We start from the raw sequence: 27,694 nt of genomic DNA, 5'->3' as shown, positions 1-27,694 counted from the left end.
TTATCAGCTGGATATCTGTCATCATCAGTTTGTACAGAAAGAGTCATCTGCGGCAAAGGGTTGGAGTAGAGCAGAGCTCGGCTCTCGGCAGCTAGCAGACTTGAGCCCTCCCGACAGAAACCGAGCCCAAACCTGCTGACGCGCGGTGCTGTCGCTCCTGGGGTAGGCACGGCTTTTTCTTTCGGGCTTTCCAGGCAAGGTGGTCGGGAGGTGAAGGATTTGTGATACTGGGGTACGGTAAAACCCTGGCTGTAGCCATTCGCTCTGCCGGCATAGGTGAACGGATTGCAACCTCCAAGTTTTAATGTGCTCGTCAATTTTTGTGGCAAAGAGCAGCAAGGGTTTGGCTGGTAAATAACCATTTTCCCAATAAACCGTTTCTCTATTAAATTGTATCATTAAAGACGTTACCTCTTTCTTCTCAGTTCTGTCTAAACGGTATCGTTCTTTTGGTCAACCTGCCACGTTGAAATGATTTTACTTTTAGACGTATGTTGGTGAAATATTAAACAAACAAAAAAAGAGAGCTTTTGCGAGCGAGGGCAGTGATTCGTTGTCTGTAAACGCCTGGCGTATCTTCCGACCCGCATTTGAAACGTAAAGCATTATCCTGTGGTTTTGACCTGCAAAAGCGCTACAAAGGCACGGGAAGCCAGAAGTGTCTATGCCCATGCCGCTTCTTCCCTGTTTGGGTGATGCCATTGCTGAAAAGCGACGAGCTATTGGCTCTAAACCCCGCATTTCGTTTAAGACTTTTGGATGCCTCTTCTCGAGTTCAACTCGAGGGTATTTCAAACACTTGTAAATGTGGATATCATGAGAGAAACGCTGTGAGTTTTGGTTTGGATTTTTTTTTTTCAAGGAGCTTTCCTCACTGAGAGGCCAGTGATCCTGCCCATGTGCCCCCAGGGTGGGCAGCAGAGCCCCTGCCCGAGCTGGAGAATGCCTGTCCGAGACATGAGGATGGTTGGGAGGAAGAATGGCCGCGCTGGCCTGGCAGGCGCCTCTTTCCCTGTCTCCAAAGTGACCTGTGTTTTACACTTCAGGCGCCTCGGGTTTTTTCACCGCTGATTAGCCTGTTTACGTTATAGCCAGGCTACAAGCTTCATTTTATTTCCTCCGATAGACCCGATAAGAAAACCCGTCTTGAACTGGGACCAGTGTGAGAAACCATTCCTAGTGACCCCTTTCTTCTCCACTGCTTTTCGTTTCAAGTTTTCTCTCGAACTGTTCAAATCATATAGTCTTCGGTTCCTAACTCCATGACGTCACTCTCTTCCCAAATCCCACTCTTAACTCTCACCTCGGGGGTCTGAGGAGCCTCCCGGATGTCTCCTGCCCCGGGGCTGGGGTAGGCACCCGGGGAGCATCTGCAGGGAGAGCTCCGAGCCTTTTTTTTTTTTTTTCAGAGAAAAGCCAGTGGGGGGATACTCGGTACGGAAAGGCACCACGGGGAAGGTGGTGCCAGCGAGGTAACCATCTCTCCTTCTCGCTGTGGCTAAAGAGGGAAGGAGGCAGATAGGGGGGGAAAAAAGAAAGAAAGAAAAAAGGTTTTGCATCCAGTTAAGGCAAATTCTCCCCAAAAGTGTTGGAGGAAAGCCGTGTGCAGCCGCAGTGTGATTGCTCCTTCCCCCACTCCTGGTTCTCTACAAGCCTGATCCCTTACCAAGGGTCCATTAAGAGAGGGGGAAGTTCTGCGGTCTGGCCACACCGCCAGCGCCCTCCTGGTCCAGACAGCCCGGGGGGCCGCGGGCATGGCCCGCCGGGCCGGGGCCCAGGGACGCTGGCGGAGAGGCGGGATCGGGTGCGAGGCGGTACGAGGGGTCACTTTGGTGACTATCGCAGGATGGAGTGTATTCTTTTCCGAGCCGTGTTTATGTAACTTAATGTACTTTAGAAACTGCTGGGGAGTTTAGGCCAGGCTGATAAGCGCAGCGGTTATTACAGGCGACGTGCCGGCACCTCTCCACCTCTCTTCTCCTGTTCGCTTATCCGCGCTGCTTAAAATATACTTTTATCAAGGCCACCCCACGATATGGAGTGTTTCCATTCTCCAACGGTTGTGACATTGAAGTGGACTTATCGATCGGGGCATTGGCAGGGCCGAGACGCGCCTAGCCCCGCAGGGAGTCACCGGCCCCGCACTCCCCTACCGCTGCCGGCCGCGCAGGGCTCCAGCCCCCGCCGCAGACACAGCGGCCGAAGCCGGCGGGACAATCCGTACCAGTCGGGGAAAGGGCGATTTCAGAGGCAGCCGAAGGAGAGGGGCTTTTGCCATTGCCCGTCACCATCCTTCTCGGTCCACGCGGGACCGCCCGGGGAGCTGGGGCACTGCTTCGTGAAAAAAATGACCTCCAAAGCAGAGGGATCCTGTATAAAACCAGAGCAAGGTGGGAGGGCATGGTGGGAGTGCCTTTTGCCAGTGATCAGACATGTCCCATGGAGAGTGGCGACCTTCCAATTTACAAGGACGAGGAGGGATTATTTTTCCTTTCCCCCAGACTCCTAGCATAAGGCTGCCCGGTGTTCAGAGACAGGACTTGAACTCCTGCTTTTCTTGCTGGTTGCAGACAGCGGGGTCCGAGTACTCCCGACTGCTCCCACCCCGGGCAGGACACCCTGCCCCAGCTCCGGGGAGCCTTCCCCGCTCGCGCCTGGCTCTTCACTGGTTGAAGCCGTGCCCGGCGGCGGGGAACGAGGCAGGAGGTTATTACTCCCTACGTTACGCGGCCTCGCCGTCACTGTGACCTGCTGCTGTTTTTTTTTAATGACGTGCAGATTCATTTTATTTGACGGAGGTCTCCGAGGTCTGCCTGGTATATGATTTCGACCTTAAAAAAGGCGGGGGAGGGGGAGAAATAAAATGGACAAAAGGAGCGGAGAAGAGGCTCCTGTTGCCGTGTAACCTGACTGCCGGAGCCGGCGCTCCGCGGTACACGCACCGTGAGCCCCGGCGGGGCGGTCAGGGAGAGGATAATGCCCTCCAAATCTCGGCATGACCGGGAGGTAGCCAGCACCCACGCGGCACCGTGAGAAACACGGTTATGATTTAGCTGCCTCTGTCCAACAGGAGCGTAGGCACTGTTTCTCTTTCCAACACGTACACAGGGGATTTTAAAATGTGGTTTGTTGTTATTACTTCTCAGAGTTTTTAAATTTTTTTTAAGGGCCGGTGAGTAAAATGACTTAATTTCGATGCTTTTACCTCAATTTATCTCAATATCCTTGCTACAAAGCATTTGGGCTGCGTTTCATATATTCGTGCGGCGACGAATAGTATCCTATTTTTAATTGCAGGGAAAGGCCAGAAGGAAAACCCTCCTATCCCCGCCTCCCCGCCCCGAACCCCGCCGCAGGGTCAGGGCCGCAGGGGGAGCCTGGCGCCCTCCCCGCCACCGCAAGGCCCGGGCCCTGGAGACCCCCCAGGGTCCCTGTCCACTCCTGCCTGGGTGCCAAGAAAGGCTTTCAGGGGTCCTTTCTGGTGGAGCAGACACGGAAAGCCCAGGAGAAAACTTCTCGGACTTCTTCTCGCTGCGAGAGTTCGTTGTGGGAGAGTGCTGGAAACGGAGGAATGCGAGCAACGGGGAAGCCGTGCTTCTCTTTCCCACCGCTTCAGAGCAGAGCTTCTCCTCATTCTTCCCCTTGTTCCTGCTTACGGATGTTGGGCAATATCAAATCAGATCTCCAAATAGCTACCCTGCCTCCGCCCCAGTCCCCACAACAGGGGTTGCCAGAGGCTTAATTCTTTTTCACTTGAAAAAACCCAGCCCCACACAGGCAAACCTCCACATCACCAAGTGTTCCCTGGGCTGGTTGTCTCGACTATCACACACTATGAAGGAAATATCGTTTTCAGCATCGAAACCTATCGGCCAACCCCCACTGTGCATCGTTGCCTCTCTGTCGGGGAAATAAAAGAATCTACCAGAATTGGTCAAAACCTTTCAGTCAAAAGTTTTCCACAGGACAAAATGAATCTGTCCTCCGTGGTGCGTTTTACAGGCGTAGCTCCGTTTCACGCCGGTCCATGCTGAACTCCAGCGGAGCCCCTCCTTTCTTCTTGGCATCGTGGCAACTCCTCGCCTTTCCTTTTGAAACCTTTTTCCTTACCATTTAGCTGCCTTACCGAAATGGCTCAAATCGAGGGCTAAATAACTTTAGAAAAACCCCCAACCAAATCAAAAACGAAACTCGCAATCCTAGCTAAGCAAAACGCGTCCCTTAATCTGAACTAAAACGTTTTCGGTTGCTGCTTTTGTGAGAAATGTAAAAATTTGGGGACTTTGTTTCTGCTTGAAATGAAAGTTGATTTTACAACGTTAAAACAATATATTCCAGAGCGAGTCAGACCAGTTCTGTAAATGCAATTCCTACCAGATTGGAAAAACGAATCAAAACAACCACATCATAGAATTAGAGACATCAGAGTTAACAGCTCGCAGTAATCAGATAATCTATTAATAGACTTGCTCCTCACTGCTATAAAAAGTCGATGGATGGCTCCTGCCTCGGAAGGTATGCGCCAGCATACCATGAGAGGTGGGATAGAGACCTAGGAGATGGCGGGAGGTTTCCGACAAGACGTATGGGGCCCCATAGACAGGCAAAATGCCGTACCCCTCCTTTGCTTTGCCTGTCTGTGTCGTGTCGTGTGTGTGTGTATCCCAGCAGATGCCGTGTTTTCCCCTCATTTGACATAGCGAGTAGTCGGGGGGAGGCAGATCCCGGCCAGGCGGCTCCCATCTTCGTGGGCACATAGATAAGAGAAGGTTCTAGGTCACCTCCCTTCCCTTTTTGCGTTTCTTACCCTTTCTGAGGCGTATATGTCCCCTGGTGTTAATGGCTTCGTGGGCACAGCCCTCTATTTGCAGTTAAAAGTATGAATAGAGACGTTTGCCGTGTGAATACAGCAATTTCCATTTCGTTCATGTAATCACTGGCAGTGTTTATCCATTTCGCTTAAGCCTCCTGGGCCGAAGAGGCTGTGCAAATAATTCACCCTTTGCGATTACTTCAGGAAAAGCTTGGTTTTGTACAGCCATTATTTTTGTTCACGATGGATTTACAATTCATTGTTAAAAGACATCAGTATTTCCAAATAAGAAAAAGAACAATTAAAAAATTGTCCCAATAAATGGGACAATAACTCGTCCCATTTAATCTATAACATCTAGTTATAGATTATAATTAGATGGCTATAACGTATTGTTCCACTGCTGTTATTGACTTGTTTTAAAAGGTCACAGATGGCTGAATTTTAAGGAATCAAATAACTTTAATTCCAATTAAATAAATACGAGTAGGAAGTAGTGTAGTCTGACATATGTAAGGATGGTTTCTTCGTGCTATAATAAAGTCTACATTTTTTGGTACATACATAGTTTCTTAAGTTATCATCCCTTATGAAGATGATAGTTTTTAAAGATGTACCACAGTAGTAACGCAGTAGATAGGAGTAATCCCAATGTTATCCTTGGATTTTGTTCAATTTTTTGTTTGTTTGTCATTTGTTTGGGGGTTTTGGTTTTTTCCCCAGTATTCATAACAAGCATAGAGTTAGCAGCCCTTTTCTGAAGTAACCAATCCTCAGAGTAAACCAATGTGGTGGCAGGCTATACAGTGAAGACCTAGGTATTTTCAATTAGCTCTGAACATAATACCATGCAATGGTATTACAGGATAACTTGAGGGATTTGAGGCTAATATCCATCAGTAAACAGAATGGTTTCTGGATCATGCATTTATTTCTGACAATCAAACACACAACTTTAGCCACATGTATCCAGAATATTCACCCATGAAACCATGACCAAAAGAAAAAAAAAAGCCTATAAATTTACATATACTACTGCCTTTGCAGCACTGCCTTTTCATTGTGACATTGCTGTAGGCTGGGGTTATTTTTCTGACAGTGAATCATACACTGATTTGAGTACGTGTGAATCAGTGCTTACAAAGAAGCCCTGCTTCTGTGTCTCTGCTCAGTTATCCAGATCCTAAAATGATCTAAGGACACTCATTCAGCTGGAGATCATCCTCATGCGCAATGATCAAAGCATGAAGAGTCAGTTCCACAGACCTCCTTGGAAATACCTGAAGTAATAAACCTTGCTAATGAATCCATACTGAGGCTGGCAACATGAATTGCCGCTTGGCCCTTCAAGACACGGTTGCAACTTAACCACGATCGCTTAAAGCAGATCAAACAAACCCCAAACTCAGACAAATATATGGACAGCTAATGCAGAGTTTTCTGCTGTCACAGCATGGAAGCTGTTGGTCTTGAGCAGATCCAATCAGCACTAACTCTGCAATTCAACTCAGCAACTGCCATAGTTCCTGTAATTAACTTAGCAACAGTAAAGGTAACATAGCTGGTCTCTGTGTTTTATGTCTGGTTCTGTCAAGTTTAACAGCATAGCTTTATGATAGAGATGCCATGCAATTGTAGGGAAATTAAAGATGGCAGATCTCAGCTCCATGGCCAGCATAGCCCTATTAACTTACACTTCCCTTACTTTCGGGGGCCAGTGGCCCCAGCAGAAAGCAAGACAAGAGCAGTTCTGTCAGTAGCATCTCATGGCATCACAGCTAAATCCAACAAAGCCTCGCTATCAACGCCCTGCAAGTTTTGGGAGGTTAAAACTTGGCAGTCACTGGCTGGTTTGAGAGGTTTTCTCTACCTATTTTCATCTTTCCCCAAAATGTCCCTAACATGACACCCTAGACAGTACCACTCCCCACACATCACCAACAGATCTGTAAAACTGCAGCTTTAGGTAACATGACATAAATCAAACTGTTTCAGCTTCTATGCTAAGCCAAACTCTTTGCCCCTCAAAAAAAAAACCCAAAAACCAAAAGGTTCATATAACTAAAAAAAAAAAAATCCTTTTATCCAAAACAAAAGTCTTCATGCTGTTTATGAATTATTTAACCCTTTAAAAATATAAACTTGGAGACAAATTTGCAACAAGGTTCCCCTTGAGAGGATAGATAAAGTGTTTCGCATTTTCCACTCTCTTTCAGTTTGGTAACAGGGTCACACCTGGGATGTTTGGAAAGACCAGTCACATCTGGACCAGAAGCCAAGATCTCAGCACTTCATTGGTGCTCAGACACGAGAAATCACAGCAAATCCCCTTGTTTTCTGCCTGTTCAGCAGAGTACAGAAAACAACAACCCTTGAACTGACTTAAGCTGCAGTCTGTGCTTTGTGTTTAAGCACAGAGGGGCTCAAAAGGTAGGGGCTAACGTAAATACAGTCCAAGATATTTCACCCATGGAATTGGAGTGGGCTGTAATTCAGCCTAAAACCAGTATTTAACATATACTCTCTGAGTTCTTAGTATCTACAAGGATAGTTACTACTCGTCTCACAGACTGGGTCTGCGACCTGTGCTAAGTTTCCAAATTCATTCGGTTTTGCTTTGGATAGCTTCAACAGAATTGTTGAATGACATTTCCCTTAGCAGGAGTTTTCCAAACAGATTAACTTCATTTCTGCTTGCAAGAAATGGAAAAAACCATATTTTGCTTCTGTCCACTTGGAACTATGTGTGCCTCTGAGGTCCAGAAGGTGACGCATCTTCCATGAGTGTTTCCTCTAATAAATGTAGAGAGGAGAAACTAATGGTTGTGAGCTGCAGCTACTAGAAGGCTAAAAATATTCTGTACAGAAAAACGCTCACCATAGCTCAGCTTTTGGACTTGTGGAACATAGAATGTATGGAGAGAATCAGAAAGTAAACAATTAAATCTGAACTGGAAAAGTAGACCCCTTGAATTTAATGGGGTTATGCACTTGGATGATGTGGGTAGGTCCGATCCTGGAAGAGCCTGTCTGAATGTTAAATGTCAGTATTTAGGGTGAATTCTTCATGTCAGCCAGGTATTTTGGATACAGTCAGTGCAGTTATTACAGCAAAGGCTAAGTTTGTTGTTATGATTAAGGATAGAATTGGAGAGAAATGCTAAGTGGACGGGAAGGCTGGGGACGATGAGAAGAATCTCATTCAGGATTCCGTGACTATTTATAAGCTACCCTTCCAACCATTCTGTAATTCTATGAACAGAAAAAAACCAGAAGCCTGGCATCAGCAATCCAGCATAGCAAGCCAGGGCTGCCATAAGAAGGGGAGTGCCATTGCCCAGGTCCAGTGCAAGGGGAGAAGGACCTACACACCTCCTTGCTGCCTGGAAGATCTGATACACACCCTGGCCCCTTCACTCCAGGATGGCAGCAGGGCCCAGGAGGCAACAAGGTCTCCAGATGTTTTCTTCTTTCACATAGGAAAGAAGTGCTGCTCTGGGTCTATACCTCCAAAGCATGGAATTCCAGCCAGCCACCCCATGGTGTTTCAGGGGTTGAGACAGGTTCACGGGCTGCCTTGAACCCATCCAATTGTTTGTGTAAAATCAGAATTCAGCACACCTAGAACTACACTTCACTAAAAGGAACAATAGCATATCTACTTCATGGTATTCATCGATTATAATTCTTCCCAGTGTCTGTCAATTGGAATGTCAAAAATATACCATTTAATGGATCAAATTATCTTATCACTCCTCTTTGTGGAAAACTGAAACCTGCTGTCTAAAGCTCAAGAAGTAAATACAGTCTAACAATGAAGGAACACGTTCCAGTGGGAGAAATGCCTGCACAAGTTGACCTATTTAATTAAAATGCAATAAAATGCAATTTCCTTTACATCATTACACTCTAGTGTTAACCTTAGAGTCAGAACTTTGTTAAAAGCTGAGCAATGTGTTTCATCTATGGTTACTTCTTGGTAAAAAAAAAAAAAAAAGAGGGGGGAGAGGGAAGGGGAAAGATGCTTTTAAGGAAATATGATAATAATTACAAATAAATGTAATGGTTCTAAATGAAGAGCACTGACATTATTAAAATGGCTAATGACTTTATTATTTTTGTTAATGTTGGTTATTCATTTGAGGACCATCAAGTTCTAAATCAGGGTAATTTATTGACTGCAATATAAACTGGATATGTGCCATATTATTCAAGAAAAACAATGCACTGCAAAAACAATACAGAGAAAGGGTAATTTGTACAGAGTTCATGAGACAATTATATCATGTAATTACAAAACTGACTCACTATGTCCTTGGTTCCATTTATTAGAAGAGAATTGAAGGACATACTAAACATACTGAAAGTCTAGTAATTTAAATTTAAGTCCTGCCTGTACACCCAAGCATCCAGGAACTGGTATGATCCAACACATGGAGCAGAAGTCCCAAAGGAGGATGCCTTGCTGTAAGACACAGGGATACTACTTCATTTTCCTGCATACTGGAAATCAAATTACTGCTGCATTTTGCTGAAAAGTGCTTTGAAACTCAATCAATGTCACAGAAAACATTTAATAATGTTCGTAACACAGAACATTCAGGTAACCAATTACTTAGTTTGAGACTTGACATCAGTTGGACAACTGTCTGTATTTTACGTGCTTCACTTGGTACAGTGCCTCTTTGGAGTAATACAGCAGAAGATTACCAGAGTGGATGCATTTCATGTTCAAATGGAAGCAAAAATTGAAGTGCCTGAACAGTAAGAGAGGAAAAAGGCTCTGCACTCTCACTCACAGTCTCACTGACAGCAAAACTCAGCAAAGCACCAAAATTATCAAATTGCTGAATTCTTCTGTGAATTTCCAAATTGTACCCGTGCTGCAACCTTTTGAACTCTTTTCAAGTGTTTTTCCTTGAACTATTAATGCTATTTAAGGAACATACAAATATTTCCTTTGTTGATCATATAGCAATCTTCATTAAATATTTATTTTATCTCTTCTGATGTTTTTTTAAATCTCAGTTTACTCAGTGTATTTTGTATTTGAATAGATTTTAATGGGTGACGTCTAGCCATACTATAGCAAATTGTGGAGGAGGCTCATATTCAGGATGATTATAAGGAGTATTTGTTTATAAAACAGGAAGAAACCTCAATGTCTCTTTATTTGTTTTTATTAATACTGATGTTGGCATGCCTAGAGTACTTTCACAAATGAATGTTATGAGGTCCTAGGAGACAGAATAGCAAGTGTAGAGCCTGGGATATCCGAGTCTGACTTTGACCCAGGTAGAGAAGGCATAATTCTGCATGTTGGGAGATGTAATTCTACAGCATATTTGCCTTGGTGCAATGCTGAGTTAAGAAACCCTCTCCCTCTGCCAGGAGGGACTCTTCTGCCTGGAGGAATCACCCGTGCCAGAAGAGCAATCCGTTGCCTTCTTCCAGTTGTGTTAATGAAATTCCTTGTGGGACCACACTGGAAGAAAGACCATTGAAATGATTACAATTAAAAATAGCTCTCCCTCTTCTCCTCCCACTAACAGTTTATTTTTAACTTCCATCACTTCAGTACTCCAACTTAAGCACTGTTCTGCACACAGTTGTTTTGGCACGACTGAGGAGGTGACAAACTGCAGGCCAGAGGTGGGAACAAGCATCTGGGTCTTGAGCTGGTTGCAGCAGCTTAGTTGCCAAAGGCAGTGTATCATGAGACCATGGTGTGATGGTTCACTATATGAACTTAAACTTTGCCTTTCCCAACTATTTTGATTGACATGTAGCACCTCTGCTGCAAATTCCCGGTACAGAAGTGTTGGACCAGTATTGCTTTCCTATCCTAGCCTGGTTCATTTACGTTAGAGAGCTGTATCATGGAGAAACACAGTGTAGGCAAAGTCTCAGTCAAATCATGAAGCTTATATCTTACAGATGTTTATTTAGGTGGCTAACTTCTAGACAGTGGAAGGTTTAAATGGACAAGGTTAGGAACAAGCATATAGTCAGGGACAACATCTTGGCCACAGGGCAGCACCACCTATGCCCCTCAGTTGTCTTCCCTTGCAGGCCTATCAAGACAGCCTTAAGTGTTTGGCTCATATGCTAAGGATCAAGCTGTGTATGTGATTCAGGACTGAGTAAAAACTTCTGCCAGGTCATTTTGTCCAGGATTTAGGGTCCTTCCATCTTTTCTTAAACCACAGGCCATGAGTCACTTGCAGAAATCTCTTTTCTTATCTCTTCAACTTCCTGACACTTCAAGGACCTCAGGCAATGGTGTCCCTTTTATTTCTTCTGTCCTCTGCCTGCAATGCTTGTCTCTTGCAGATTCAAAAGCAACAATCGAATTTGAATTTTTGGACACAATTATATAAGCACTTGGGGAACTTTTATAGCCTTTAGCATACAGGAAGTCAGATAATATCTCATCTCCTCAGTAGGGTAAAAGTGTGGCCCTAGCACGTTATCAACCAAAGCATTCTATAGCAGACAGCACAGGACATCATGTAATCCATCCTGCAGTTCCTATATTAAAACCAATCATCTGACTTGTTCACCTTTGACAGCATGACATCACCCAAAACACCCTGAAGTCAATGGAAGAAATATCAGTTCAGGTGAGTTCAGATCTCTCCTTTAATGCCCCTTTTAACTCACCTTACACATCAGAATCTGGGATTTGAGCCTCCACTATGTTCATTAGTCCCTATTTTTCCTTCTAGTCTTGACCTAGAATACAGATCTAGATGACCTAGATGGCAGATGTAAGACTTCAGTGTCATTTTTTTTAATAAGAGGTCCTTTGATTGTGCCTGCACAAGCATATTGTTTATTTGCTGGTCCACAGACTGCCCTAGTCCTCCCTGAGGTTAGTAGACCTTCTTGTAATACAAATACATTTAAAATAAAATAATGTCATATGGCTCTAAAGGAGCCCTTCCATGGCACGCTATCTTGATGGCAGAAACAAAATACTGAGTGAAAAGACAAGGTTGAAAATCGTCTGCCTCACAAAAGTGCAGTTTTATGATGGAATGGAGTGGCCCAAGCTTGGTTAGACCAGGTCTAACCAACAGGTCTATGAAAGTCTTAGTCCTTCATTGTCTGTGAAATTAGTCCTGGAACCAGTTTTTCAAACTGTGGTGAAATACAAGTTTACTTATGTGTTCAGCTACTGCATGTTTATCTGCTGTTTCTTAACTCCTTCCTGTCACACAGGGAAGATAGGTGCTCCCTAAGTTCAGTGACTTCATCTGCATTGGGGTGTTTTTCTGTTTGTGAACTTCATTCTTGCCTTTCATGTCCTCACTTTGCAGAGGGATTGCATCAAGCAACCCATAGAGAATGTGCAGGATCTACACACTCACCCTGGAGACCACAGTATATGGTATGTAAACATTTTTTTAAAAAAAGAATATATTTTCTTAGTAACCCTTATATATCCATCAAGTTGACAGCTATTTCAGGGAAGACTCATGCTACTCTAAAAAAAAAAAAGTTTCCAAAGTCAGCCAAAATTCCAAGGGAAAAAAAAAAAAAAGGCAGACAGGTAACTAATCCATTTTGGAGCTGTCAGGTTGTGACCTGAGGCATATTTTCAGAGGAAAGGTAAAAATCAGATTCTTTCCCAAATGAAGAAGAGTATGATGTTTTAAATATGAAAGACTAAATGATGAGCACACAGTTGCTGACTGCACAGAAATCATTCTCACGAAGAGGACTGATCTGGTGTAGTCATAGCGAATGGTTGCAAACTGTCAGGCAATATTGACTCCTGTGCTCCCTTTCCTGGCTGTAGCTTATGCAAAAGTCTGGAAAGAAGGATAACCCGTGGAATAATGAAGATGAATGCAATAAATATACCTGATCCTGTCTACTTGTTTTAGTGGTTAATGCCACTAGAGAAACACTGCAGGGCTTTAAGCAATTCTCAGTGATGAAGATTTATGAAGCCCTTTTAAAAACTTCATTAAGGGGTCAGAGAGATTTAAGTGGCCTCGCAAGCTCTGCACTGAGCCAAGAGATTCACTTTGCAGAAACTCAGCCAAATGTAGCAAACGGAGAGCTGGTGTGCAAGGACTCTTCACACACTCTGTCTTGAGAGGAGCAATGCCGGGTACCCTATGGATCCGGGTAGTACAGTGTGCTGCCAAAGTCCCAAGCAGTGTTGTGGCATGTAAGATGGTTAAGAGAAGCTGCTTAGCAAAAGTAATCACTGTGAATAATGCTAAGGCCAGCATGCTCTGGCAAGGAATCCAAGTCTGCATGCAATGTTCACATCTCTTCTAGCTTCTCTCAGTTGGTTGAAAATAGGGTAAAGTGTTTTTTATAGTTTGGATGCATTTTTTTCCTTCTGATGACAAATGCTGCTTGAATCCCTTCAAATCCTAGCCCAGAATCTTGCCTTCCATATTGTTGCCTCCAAGCAGTTGTTTAGAACTGTGATTATTTAGATATAAATAGCAGTGCTCATTAATCTAGCAATGACTTACTCCCAGCTATGAAAATGCAAATTGAGTTGACTTGTTTGTGTTTATGAGAGAGAGAAGGTGGTGTCGGTAGGTGGGAAGGAGAATGTTCCTGAGGTGCTGCTGTTATCACCAGCACCTCAGCACCTTTTGTCTCACCATGAGGCAGAGAACGTTTCATCTGCTCCCTGCAGAGTTTTGCTGGGCTCTGTTCCACCACCACTGAGGTAGGTGTGCATCATGCATGTCTTGTAAAGGTGTTTCATGGACTGATGGATTGGGTCAACACCATAAAAAAACAGCTTCTGGATTTTTGGTTTTTTTTAATAGGAGTGCAGTAGAGTAAGCTCTGGTAGCTACTAAAGGCAGAAAATCTTGACAGAGTGAGAGATGAATGCTACTCTAGTAGCATCACAGGTAAAACTACCATTCCCTTTGGCTTGCTGAAGCTGTCCAGCCATCAGGGAAAGGCCATGAAAGAACAGATATCAGGAGATGTTATAAAACTGAGCATAAAACAAAGCAGCAAATCTCCTCCAGAAGCTGTGTTTCAGCTTGGCTGCCCACCCAAAGCCAAAGCCCTAGGCTAAATGGCTTATAACTGAATAAGCAGTGCTTCAGAGGAGGTGCAGAAGGTGTTACACAGTCCAGTGCCTGGCAAGGAGGTGAAGGTCTCCTCTGAAGCTAGAAGGAAGGAGTATAAAAGGAGAAAGATAATAGAAGATGAAGAAAGGGAGAGACCTGAGAAATCTACAGTAAGAAGAAAAATGCTGGACTGGATTTTTTAAGATCTCTGATACGTCACATTCCTGACAGCTGCCAGCCATAGACACTTAGAGAAATCTCCCCAAAAAACTGTCTAAAGCAGTCTTCCCATGTTTTATTCTCACATCCCCAACACCTTAAACACCTTCAAATCCAAGCTGTGCATTATTGGAAGGATACTCTCATGATAGAATCAGTTTAACAATTAATTTTTTGTGATTTTAAGGGAACTTGTTCATACTAGCCCTCCTTCAGGCAGACACTTTCTACATTCACAGAGCTTAACACCGTGCTTTACACTGAGAAGGACAGAGGAAACCACATGCTTGTGAATGGGGTTCCTCAATCAGCTTTCATGGCAGAGTGACTCAAGTCTGTGGTAGCCTCCAGTAAGGGTTAAATTTATGAATGATGCAACAGGGAAGTCTGGGTGACAGCACTATCTGACACCACTTTAGCGTCTGTTAGAAACACAGCATTGGCTACAGTCTTCAAATCAAGCCATAGTAATATTTTCTGAAGAGCTATTTGATAAATGATTCAATATAATGAATAGCCTGAGGAAGTTAATCTACCATCAGCTCCAGCCTGCAGGGTTTCTTAAAGATGTCAAGGGCCTTACCTTGCTACCTTCATCTAACTACAATACTTTCTTATGGGTTCTTGAAGCTGGCTAGCAACAAAGACAGGAGATGTCCTCCCATCTGCAGGAGCCAGCAGAGACTCTACAGTTGACTAATTAGAGTTGGCAGGAAGGAGAGGCCTCCCTCATGACAGTGAGTCATGAGATCTCCTCTTTGACAAGAACTACTACAGAAAAGCCAATTGTGTAATACCCCGAAGAAGAACAATTAAGTGGCTTCATTGATACAACTTCTGCATGAGCTACACCCTACAAATAGCAACTTCATTTAGGCTATTTCAGTGAGGCACGATAGAGATAGGAAGAGTCAAGATAACGATGCTTTGCCATGGCATTTTGAGAAACTGGGGATCACAATTTTTTCCAGAGCAGGAATATTGCTTTTTGCACTGAAGACTTTGTTTCGATTTCAAGCACTGCTGACTATGCAGTTGCCACCTTTTTAAAATACCTTTTTTTCTTTTTCCTTTTTTTAAAACTGCTCTCTAGATCATAGGGAGATTTCTGCAGCAAAGACTCTTCTGAGCCATATCTTTTAAGAGTGGAAGGAATCTGCTCCAGACCTTCCGTAAATACAGGGTTAACTCACTGTATCTAAGTGCCTCTACATCAGGAGCATTGGTCTTGAATGCCCTGTGGAAAATGGGGATATAGGACAAAGAGAGGTGGTGGGTGGCTCAGGCATCCAGTATCTGAGCTTATGGATGCCAGTCTCAGCCCTAGGTGCTGATTGTTCCCTCCATAGCCCTGAGGTGTGGCACGCTGGATCTCTGATGCTCCTGGCCTACTGCCACTGCGTGTGAGGTGTTGCAATGGGTCAGCTAGGAGAGCAAAGCTGGCCTGGGGGCTGCTATATGTAATCCCATGTCACTCTAGTAAGCAACACCCCGACCTGTATGGTTAATAACAGCTCCAGAAAACAAGTTCACAGGGAAGTGTATCCTGATCCTTTCTGAAATTGTATTCCTAATGGCTGCCAAAGCCTAAGGTGACAGGAATTTGTGAATCAGGGGCCCATTTGCCATTGTTTCATTTTGTTTTGTTTTCATTTTCCACTTGCAAAACAACACAAGTGGTTATAAAATTATTTAGAGACTTGTGTTGATCCCCAAGTAACACTCCTAGAACTTCTGTTCCCTTCAGATTTGTGAGCAAAACAAAAGATAAACCGAAGCAGAACATAGCACTGTTTTTACTTGAGACAGCAAGAGCCATGCCAATATTTGACTTTTTAAATCTGTTTTCCTCAGCTAATTTGGTCATGCAAAATTAGCAGCCTCAAGAAAGAAAGTGTGAGTGTGTTAATATCTGTTATACCGAGAAGTGGTTTGCATTTCCCATCAGCATTCTCAAGCAAGACCTGTACACCTCTGAAGAACATTTTTTTTTAATTCCCTCCCAGTGGTAATTCTTTAGCAACAAGGGAGCAGCAGCAATGTTTGTTGCAGACCTTCTTCTTTTGGGCTTTGGATGCAGTCATAGCTCTTATCTGGGAGCTATCAGTCTAGCTGCTACATTGTCTTTCTGCAGAGGGTAAGGAGAACATTACCCTCTCCTTTCTCCTCCATGTGGTAAGAAGTCACAGGGAGTTACAGGGCTGGGTCATCCTGAATTGTGATCAGATTTGTCAGAGAGCTTTTCCTACTGGAAAGCAAAAGTGCCGTGACCACTCACCTGCCCAAGCACATACCCAAGGCTGTGTGTAGGAAATGGAGTGGGCAGAATGGCTCCTGCCCATCACAAGGCCATGCATGGCCCACTCTGTACATCCTGGCTCCAGGGGAGCACGGAGCACAAGCAGGAGTGTGAGCATCCAGCATCAGTAGACACTACAAAACTGCTGTATGGGCTCAGATCATGCCCGCTGCATTGTCTGGAATGAAACTGGGTATTGAGGGCTGTCCAGTCCCATGACAGAAAAAGAAAGAAGTGGATCTTCAGATAACAGGCTTCAAACATATAAATTAGGCTGCTGCAAAGAGAAAATGAACTTTTTTTTTCTGTTGGCGTACAGAATTGATGGGCTGCCTGTTTAGCAGACACGATTAAAGGTCTGCTGAAGAGTGGAGAATCCCCATCACCTGTGTTTTTAAGAGCAGGTTAAGCACCTTAGGCAAATGCAAAACTTAGGGGAAAAAGGGACTGAGTAGCCCTCAGATCCTTCCCAACAGAATACCTCTCTGGCTCTGCAAATGAACAATGATTCACATCTGCTGGTGAACAGTGCTGTCACAGGAGAGAACAGTTACATTCCTTAAATAAATGACTCATTGAAAACTAGTGACCAGCTCCAGGAAAGATTCACTATCAAAGTTTTGTCTCAAACTTAGTCAGGAAACAATGAGGAGTAAAAGAAGGAAGATCCGTGTCTCAGCAATTAAACCCCTTCAGCAATTAAACCCCAACAATAAATACCGGCAAGTGCTGGAACAAGCCATTATTTCTAGAAATTATGTTAGCTGTGGAAAATATAAACTGTGTCTTCCCTGCAGACACGACCAAAACTAATCAAAATGCTCCTCATAACATAAAGGAAATACCTCTGGGCTGCGATAAGGAAAATGAATGTAGTTCTTTTACGTCTCCGCTAGCTAATAACAATAAGATGGACTGGTGGCACTGTTTTCAGCACAGAGATTAATAGTCGGGGAGAAGTTGAGAAGGAGAAAGTACACTTTCAGTTTTCTTTCCGATGGCTAATTAACAAGACCATATCTGAGAGGAAACATTGTGGAAATGAGAGCTATTTGGATGTGCCTTCCCCCGTATACCATCATTCTGCTTTGTGAGGAATGCTTTATTAATGCTAATCTCATCCCTGTGCTTTGACAGAAGTTACGGTTTCCTTCCTTTGCAGCCGCTAAGGCTCAGTTCTATTACGGGATTTGTTTAATGGGAGCTTTATTATTTTACTAAATTACCTCATCTTCTGGGAACAAACTTAACCTTGAACTATGAAGCTAAATGGGTTTTTAATGATGCAAGTCTGTTTGGAAATTGTGCTTTGATGACTCTAAATTTTCTTCATTCTGCGTGTTTAATATGTGCAATATATATAAAGAAAACGTGACTCACTTCTGCAGACTTTTCTAATTTGGTGTTTTAAAATCCATTTGCTACAATTATTAGCATTAAGACAAGTGGGAACAAATATTCTTAATGGTATTCAGGCACCAGTGATGAGCCTTTCACATCACATCTATGTCTAAATATTCAGTATTGAAATGTTTAAACCCTAAGATGATTTAAATATCACTCCTAAGTGCGTTCTGGGATGAAGCTGTCTCGTGCTGCCATGACACTCAAAGAAAACGTATGAGAAACAACAAGAAACTACTATTAATGAAAATGAGACATTCATTGGATCCAGAATTCGTAGCCAGGCCAGAAGAGTGCAATTTTCTGGAACAATCTATGGGATGATGGAGTCTCTGATCCCAGAGAAACAAGGCTTTTTCTTGCACAGCAGTTATCTGAGCACAGAGCGGGAAGCATAGTACGGGACTACTTTGTTAAGATCTGAGGCACACTGTCTTGGTTCCTGTTTGATTCTCTCCCAAATGCCTGTAAGTCACTGGAAACCCACACAAAAGACTATTTGACTCTAGAAAAATGTACGTCTCTGTTTAGGGTGTGTGCAATTTGGATACTTCTGAGACCATATTGCCCGGAGGTCACCTTTGTGCTAAGATGGGGGCAGTGTTTTTTGTTTGTGTCGGACTTGAGTGGGAAGAAATAAATGAAAATCAAACAGAAATATGCTGTTTACTAATGGGGTAGCTACACTGTGATGACCTATTTATTAAGAAATATCATTAAAGCCTGTGATTTTTTTTCTGTGTCTCCATTCAGAAGAAATCTGCATCTTCCCAGAGCACTGCTTCTCCTTCCTCATTGAGCTGTCAGACCCACTCAACCAGGCACAGTATGTCCTGTGGATGCTGAGGTGCTCCAGACCTTTTGCATGTGTGTACCCATGTGTCCCGTACCTGTCACCTAGAAAAAAAAAAAGGTGCTGCCATCTAGGATGCTTAGAGAACCAGCACTGGAAAGGTTAATCCTTTTGAGGAGCAGCACCTTCTTCCCAGACACTATATCTCTGAGGGAAAGAGGCCCTGAAAGAAATGGCAACTGTGGGCAGGCTCATCTGGAACAGTTCCTCTGGGCTACCCAGAGATTCCCAGGCACAAAAGCTACCAGGTCTGGGAGATAGGATGGATAAGTTGTCCTGAGGCCTCCAGGCAGCCTCTTGCCTACAGGCTTCAAGTTTTGTCCCATGCTACTGAGGAACTAAAAGCAAGGTTGTCGTGAACAGGTCACTTCTAGTACATTTTTTCTTCTACCTTCCTCACCTTGTGACAGTTCTTGCATATCCTGTGAAAACAGGTATTTCTAATGTCACTCAGAATTGTCACTAGTTATTTCATCTGTTGTTAGACACCCAAAATCATCTAAAAATAATTCAGAAGAGAAACCAGAAGTCCTGATACCCGTTTTCCTGATCCTCAGAAGTTGCTGCCCGAGCTTTGAAATTAAGAATAGAGCTTCTTTCCTGGATGTCCTCATCAGATGACCCACTCTTCTATCATGATGCATCTAGATCACTCCAGATCAAACTCTTCATCCACTAAGGTCATCTGTCATTCTCTTACTGTAGATTTTTATAGAGACTTCTGTATTTGCACAAGGAATGGTAGTTGACCTAAAGAGATGACAACCAACCAACTGCCCTAACCCAACTTTTTATTCTCTTCAGGACCCGCATCCCTCTAATAGTCCTGGATTCACACATTATTCTGAGTCTCTGAAAAAGCAGAATAGCCAACTTTCCCATAGGCAAACTTTCATAGGTATGTGTCAAAATCTTTTCCAGGCATGAGCTGTGGGATAACACAATGCCACCAGCATGAGAAAGCTGAGGGAGGAGTTCTGCCAGAAGTTCATTGTTTGGGGACAGCAGCAATTCCCTACTATTTTCCTATCAGGTAGAAATGATTTGCATGTGGACTGCATTATTAGGTCGTTTAGCCACGTTAATCCCAGCATACTCTGCCAGTTTTTTTCCTCTACCACCTGGGATTGCCCTGGAGACCAGTGGCAGAGCAGCTCCAGGGTGTCTCAGAGCTGAGCATGGAAAGACTACCTGCCTTGCACAAAGGCTCCTTGTGCCTTAAAAACTGTATGTTGACCTCCTCTGCTTTATTTCATCTTAATTGCCTGCAGTGTGAAGACAAAATGCACTGCAAGACACCACTGAAAGTGAAAAGTCTGTATTTACTGCAAATCCCTTACATACAAAAATATGTATTTTTATATTTTTGTCCCCCTGGTCCTCTGGCTAGATGCAAGTTCTAGCACCATAAATTTATGACATTGCTTGGAAATTCAGTTGACAGACAAGGTCCTGCTGTGCTACTAAAGATAAACGTTTCACCTTCTTGTTGTGTTAAGCCTTGGCTGGTTGTGGTTTTTTTCTCCAATATTTTTTTTCCAAATGGGAATGCAAGCAGCTGAAGTCCAGTGAGAAAACATGAAAATAGATTTCTAGGGAAGTAACCAAAAGGGCTTTACAAGCAGGACAAGTTGCTTATCAAGAACTATTTTAGGAACGTGAGGAAATGAAACTCTGAAGAGAGAGTTCCAAGAGGGAAGATTTACTGAGGAGCTGAGGGTTCAAAGCAGGATGACAGCACAGCTATCAGGAAACCTTCTCTGCACCTGTTTCTGCACCAGCTGCCTAACCATACTCCCCCTGTTTTCTACTGGCAGCTGAACAGCCGAGGTCTGCATCCTCTTTTGTACTAATCCACTCCATCGTCTGTCTGGAAATGTTTGCCAGTCACTTCATCCCCTCCTCCTCCTGAGCAGAGACATAAGACTCAGTTTCTGATTTTAATGCCCAGCTGTGCTCCAGAGATCTTGTATAAATCCAAGTCACACTCTCAGAAAACAGAGTAGCAGCGTACTTCAGTTTCCCATCTGTACAAGGGAAATATGTTACAGCTTTCATTCCTTGTTAGGTATATTATCTAGCGAGGCTTTGGGTTCCTTTGGCTTGTAGTTGCTTCTTTCAGAGACTATGCTCAGCATTTAACGCCAAGGGAGACAATACAGTTTCAGCTTGCAGGTGCTGTTGTGCTTTAATGGTGTCTGAAGCATTTCTATTATGTCCCATTGGTGCAAATTTACTGTAAATCAAAGCTCTTTCATGCACGATGAGGTGTAGTCTTCTGTAAGCGCTGCTTTGCACATGAGTACTTTGTGCAGGTCTCGTCCAAGCTGCATCTTCGAACTTGTAGTTTCACAGGCAGGAATCTTGCCTTCCTCCTGCATGCTCTTCCCCTGGAGAAATGCCCTGAAACTTTCACTTGCTGCACCAGGTCTCAAGATCCCAGAACATCCCGCTTCTATTTTGCCCTTGTGCCATGATGAGATAGCAGGAATGGGTGGCTTTGCTAAAGTCAGCAGAGCATCATATGTTTCGACTTTACACATGATTTTGGAGTCAGTTTAGGATTATGAAGCTAGACACTTCAGCACATAGGCACCAAAGGAGACTCATACTCCCTTTTCCTGTCAACAAGTGATGCTAAACTTAGAGAAGAGAAACTGGGAGCAGCTCCCATCTCAGCCAAACCCCAGCTCTACCCTAGACTGAACCAGTGGCTTAGCCCTGCCACAGAACTGACCAGCCTTGCCCACATCTTGCCTTTCCAGGAAGAGGGAGGCTGTGGAGCAAACACGGCCTAACAGACTTCTAGCCACAAACTTGGGGCAGGGTGACACAGCCTGATGTTCCTCAGCAGGCAGATCCAAGAATATCCTCAAATGTTCTCCTCCCAGCTGTGCAGCAGCAGACCAAGCTGCAGCACAGGGTTGGATGTGGTCAGCAAAGTGTTGGTTGGCGAAAGCTGCTAAGCAAACACAGCCTCAGATCTCACTCACATCCCTCACAGAGAAGCTGGCTCTCTGATCTCTCACTGCCAGCACACAGAGGGTGTGTGCTGGGCCAGCAACTGACATGAGGCAATGCAAACAACCCACTGCAAGCCCACAGCTGGCTGCCATTTTGTCACTACTGGTGGTGCATGGGGGATAGGAATAAATCCTGCAAAGTCCTGGCTGGTTGAATACTCTTGAGTATTGCTCTCATTCGGTCTTGGTGCATACATCCATATTTGAGAAGACTACAGCATCCCAGGCACTAGCAAAGAGACTGAGCTCAGGACATAGTACATGGGAAGAGACAAATCACACCGAGCTGTGGCAAGGAAGGATCATGGGCAGCTTGTGGAGAAAGGGAGACTGGCCCAGAGACCCCTCAGCCACATGGCAGGGACACCAGCACATCTTTGCTTTGGATGACAAGGACCCTGTAGAGATCTCTTTTTGAATCATATTTTGACATGATATATTGCAGCGGTCAGAGAGAGTAGATATGGATCATGGCTGAGTATGGCCCAGGGAGTCAAGGAAAAGACTGAGGAGACTTCTCTGAGAAAAATGCTGTTCTCCTTGAACTTGAACTATATCCCATAATGATGGATTTCAAATAAAGGATGGCCCATTTAGCGTGTAGCTGTGGAGCCTGTATCAAATTCCCAAGTTTTTCCTCCTCCCTGACAATGAGAAAATGTTTTAATATATCTTGCATATCAAGTTCATGACCTCCTGAAAGAAAATTATTCTTGTTTCAGCATCCACGACTGAAATGTCTTTAGCAGGGTGTGACCAGTATTGAGGACAGAGCTGTCTCTATCGCTTTAAGCACCATTTTACACCATTTCTTTTGTTTTCTTTCACCTTCATCCTCCCTTTGCTAGCAGGTCTTGTCCTGGTTGTTGGCTACTGTAAGGATGGCGCAGGCAGCAGGAGGAGCTGGTTGCTGAAGAGGCAAGAGATGGGCTATGCACTTGGAAACTTTGATCAGATGTGTATTTTTTAGTGAACAAATGCCGCTATAGTTTGCAGTAAACCAATGAGATTGTTGCTACAGTCATTGTTATTGTGGTTATCACAGGAGTACCTGGAGGATTAATTCCAAATCCCAGAAGTTTTGAAATAGGAAGAGAGATACACAGAGTGCTACAAGAGCCTCCAGTATGAGTTACATGCATAGTACACATGTATGTAGACATATATGCACACACTTTCTTTTGAAATGCATGTGTATTTTATGTATGAGTTCAAATATATACGTGGATGTCTCTTTTCACTGTACAGCCCTCTAGGAAGCAGCCCTGCATTCTCAGTGCCTGACCACAATGAATACGTTTTCAGTGTCCACATTGCATTTACAGCCAGAAGCAAGCATCCTGTGGATTTCCTAAACTTTGTAGCTCTCACAGACAGTCCTCCCATACCTGAATGCATATCCAAAAGCTGACAGTGAGTGATCTCTGCTTTGCGTTTCTTTTTTGCCCGAGCAGGGAGCTCAGCCTGGACTACAGCCTGCCCCAAACACCACAGTGATGTCTTCAACCACAGTGATCAACGACAAGGCTCAAGGCATCTTGTTAGCAGCCAGGCTGTGTCTCAGGCTGAAAGGCAGGCAGCACAGAGTAAATCACAACCTCTGTAGAAAACTCCTGGGATAATGCAACCAAGCTTTGAAGCTTTCACCCAACAAGCTTTGACCGCTTTGGGAAGGACTGCTTTTTGCCCTCTACCCTTCCACCTCCCTCAGCAGAAGGCTGAACCTACGCCAGGTCTGTGGCATCAGGGCAGCAAGCCATCCCACTGCAGCCACCCCATGACGGCCCAATGAGTCGGTAGGCATTGGAGGCCAAGAGGAAACCCAGCACCTTTGCACATTGGAGCCGTTTACAATGACTTTTGTTGCTGATGGCGCATGTTTCGTTGTACTTGTTAAATCTTGTTAAACAGGAAACAGGTTTCGAGGCGAGAGGGTCCCTTAGAGTTCAAGCTCCTGCTTTCAAATGTTCTTACAAGATGCACAATTGGCACCGACTTACAGGAAATGTTTAATTGGAGTCGGAAGGCGCTGGCTCCACCGACCTTGTATTACATTCCTCTGCGTGCTCCTTTCACAATGATTTTCACCTATAGCTTAAATCAGTGATTTATTTATATCAGCCAATGGTGAGTTCAGCAACGTGGCTGGGGGGGGGACGGGACGAGCGGACCACAGAGATGCAGCAAGTGAAAGGGAGGAGCAAGCAGCAAGGAGCAGTCCTACCAAGCAGAAGGGGCTGCCACAAACCTAAGAGTGACATATTTATGAGTCCAGTATCGGTTGCCTGCACTGATAAGCCACGGTCATTAAAGGAAGGAAAAGTCACCTTTGTGTATATAAAATATACAAGATTCATAGTCTGAAAAGACTCAACAGGAAAGCATTAGGTAAATAAAGGATATCCCATAAAGCATAATGTGAAAATTAAATTACCTCATAAGGGAAGAAAACTGTCTGTCCCAGCAGTGAAAGTGAGGAAAAATTAAATTCCTCTATTCCATCCCAAAGCTGACTTGGCTTTGGGGTTTTGGGTGGATCTAGATACATTGTTACTGATGTCTATTAAAAACAAGCACTAGAGCCCATTACATAGGATTGGAAATGCTGCAGCTTCCCACAAATTTTCACTATATGCTCACAAGGTGGTAAGAAGCGCCCTATGCATCGCTGCTTACGGTAGCCAAGACACAGAAGTGTCATTTCAGGGGGAGCCGGACTGACAACATTATTTCCAGTTTTCAGTTCTCATGAGATGTTCTTTTAAATTTATTTGGGGAGCTGTACTTGTGAAACACTTGGAAAAGTTTTCTTCTGTCTTCTCTGAACTTTTTGGATGGGTGAAATGTATCCAGGATCCACCTATTTTTGCTTTAATTTGTCAGCCTGCCTCCAAAGCCAAGCAAATGTTGAAATATCAGGAAGAGGCAAAAGGAGGGAAAACTGAGTTCACTTGGTGAACTGTCTAGTAAAAGAGATAATGGAAAAGAAAGAGAAAGAGAAGGTAATCTGCTATTTGAAATCTTTATAATTAAAAAAGAAAATTATTTAAACTTTAAAAAAATATGGAATGAACAATTTCACAAGTAAGTGACCTGCTAGGGGTTGTTCCTGTGGAAGACATGCACAGCCCCTGCCTTGCACACAGGTGGCTAACCTATGAGCAATGTGTAGCTTTGCAGCCTCAGCAGCAAATCCCTGCACCTACAGCCCTCAGATCCTCCAAAGGTGTTAACTGATGCCCAGGGTTTAGACACACTGTTTTTGGTTGGGAAGGAGCTGATCCAATCTGAACCAAGCCAATCTTATTTTTTATTGCAAATGTTGATCCTACAGTGATAAGGTAGATCTCAATAGCAGCTTGTAGCCACTACTAAAGGAGGATTTTCCTTTTCCTCAGCAGAATTCAAGGATGAATACTCTATTTTAAAATGTGGCTATCTACTTTGGTATTCTCCCTGTATGCAAAAATCCCGTGAGAAGCCAATTTCCACAACATGCTGCAGGATTTTGGAAGGATAACAAGCAAATAATTTAGTACCTATTCCCTGGATCTCTGCTCCCAGGAACAAGTGCCACAGTTGCTGATACAGCTGAAAACCACATTTGACTTTTCTGGTGCATCACACAAGCAAATCAAGTTGCTTTAGGTGCCCAGGAAGGACAGAGGCACTTATTCAGCATAGCCTGCTTTTTGCCCTGGAGTTTGCATCAACATCTCTTCCCACTGACTCTTCTGCTCCAGATTTTTACAAATCCAGGTCATGTTGCTACTACATCTCATTCTATCTGAAGCCCTTTGCTTCTCAGGAGCTGACATTTTCCTCTCCAGAACATCTCCAGCCCTTCAGGCCTCTGCATTAGACAAATGAACTGAGCATTAATATGAATGACTGATAAGCAGCAAAAGGGAAGAAAGCCAGCAAGCAGTCGAGAAACCTATTCTGGAACAAACTGAACTGAATCAAGGAGAGTGAAAATTAGTTATCTTTGCAGACCAGTAATGTAGTGGCATCACTTTTGCACACTAACACAATCATTAAAGGGTCACCATAAACAGCTCTTCTCCTATTTTTTAAATGTCCACGTGGTGTTAAACTTAGAATTTGCTTTTTCAAGTTGAAACAAACACAGAGCCTTCCAGAGCTGACTTCTTCTTTCAAGTGCAGAAGAGAGGAAGTCTGTTGTTTTTATCACATATCTTCAAATTGAAAGGTACCTCTAAGCGAGGTAATCAGTAGCACAGCCAGGTTTACACCTAGGAAACTATGACTAAAGAAATAGTAAAACACTGATTTGCCATCCACAGAAGCGCAGTTTAGTCCAATGCTGTCGTCTTTATTGACCACCCTTGGGGACATTTCTTTATTTGTAAAGGGTTCCCTTTCAAAAATCTACATGTGATCTCCAGTTGGATAAATAAGGTGGGATCCAGAAGCGAGAAATGGGAGATCAGTTTTGTGAGAAGGCTGCTAGATGAAGCAGCTTTGCTTCATTTTATTTGGGACTTTTCTTCTATTCACTCTTTTGCCCTTTGCTGGTGTCTCAGCTCCCTCTCTAATAAATAACTAGTCCACATCACTAAACTGCTGCACATAACTCAGAGCAATTTGTTACTGTTGGCAATGTCTGTGCAGCGGGGGCCCAGGAAAAGGCCAGCATGGAAGCAGTAATACCTCCCACTCTTCAGGAGCATGATTTCTGCCTGATTAGAGAAGGGGTCATTGGTAGGACAATGTAGAGAAGGTCGTACACAATTGCCTCCACACAAGTTGTGTGTGCTGCATGATCCTTGTGTGAGCTACTTTACCCAGGAGTATCTGTCATGAGAAATCGGTCCTGTGATGTCAACACTGTAGATGTGGCAGGATGTTAAAAAGTTAATACATATTAATAATCACCAGAATGCAATGAAAGTGTCTGAGCATTTTATACAATCCTGAGCCCAGAGGATAGTTTAAAACACAGAAATTCCTTTAGAAACGATGATATAATAAATCCACTAGGCCTAAAGTCCTTCCAAAGGTAAGACTATAAGCACAGTCTCTAAATACTTGGTAAAGCTGTCACGTTAAGAGTCGTGTATTGTTTTAAAAAGAAATGAAAAAAGGGCTACACTTTTGGATTTTTTTTTTCTGGGTCTCCATCTGCCTGACGTTCATGAACACAGAGAGGTGTAGAGGGGACATCTCATAGCACGGTTATTTTTTAAGGTATACACCACAAAAGAATTTTCTGGGAGCCAGGCTGCAGGAAAGGAGTTTCAGTGTCCTGCCTGAAATGGGAGAGCTCAGCTGTCCTCTGACTGCAAAAAGGTCTGAGGGTTAGCTAAGGGCATCTGTCACTAGACAGACTGGGCACCTACTTTTCTTCTTCCAAGGAAGCTCATGAGAGTTGGAGAAGGAAGAATAGCAGCTTCTAGTCTTTGGAGGAAAAAAAATCATCCCAGTACACGCTAGTTGCTCTAGCTCAGCGGGGTCTTTCTCAGCTTCCCTTTGTCTACACACAAGTATACAGTCTTTAATACATCTTTCTTATTAAAGCCATCACAGAGGATACATGATTTCTACACACACTCTGTTCTCTTGCTGCCAATTAGCTGCTCTCTCTGGATGTTGGTACTTGAGCCTGGAAACCTTGGGGCTCAATGGAAAAGCACCAAATGGAAGGTAAAAAAGAAATCATCAGAGCAACTGGAGGGCAACTGCGGTTTACCCGAGCTGTAATGTCTGGGCTCCGTGGCAGTGTGTGCAATTTCAAAGTCGTCTTATTTGTTTCTGTGGGAATTTGAGGGAAGTTTGTTATTCGCTGTTGGTTTTGTGGTTTTGTTTTGCTTTTTAACAAAGCACCTTTGGAAAGAATACGTTTTTCAAAAAGGCATTGTTTAAGGTAATAATACAAGAGTGAAAATGGGGGATGTGGGGGAATGCAAGGGAGAAGTAAGGCAAAAAGAAAATCTCCTCAGTTACTCCCAGTAGAAAAACACTGGGTCTATAGGGTGTGACAGGTTAAAAAAGAGAGGACCT

General features: G+C 43.8%; 1 long non-coding RNA gene across 1 annotated transcript; it reads left to right on the top strand.

Moving 5' to 3' along the window:
• Positions 1 to 45: 45 nt before the first annotated feature.
• Positions 46 to 27,021, top strand: LOC133625267 (uncharacterized). Its single transcript, XR_009818580.1, has 4 exons — positions 46 to 162; positions 11,386 to 11,436; positions 12,136 to 12,206; positions 23,125 to 27,021. It is a non-coding gene; the product is annotated as an uncharacterized LOC133625267 (long non-coding RNA).
• The last annotated feature ends 673 nt before the right edge of the window (positions 27,022 to 27,694 follow it).

The sequence above is a fragment of the Colius striatus genome, chromosome 4 (assembly GCF_028858725.1).
Source record: "Colius striatus isolate bColStr4 chromosome 4, bColStr4.1.hap1, whole genome shotgun sequence".
Classification (NCBI taxonomy): domain Eukaryota; kingdom Metazoa; phylum Chordata; class Aves; order Coliiformes; family Coliidae; genus Colius; species Colius striatus.
The sequence above is the reverse complement of the archived record's forward strand: the minus strand, read 5'-3'. Positions and strand labels throughout refer to the sequence as shown.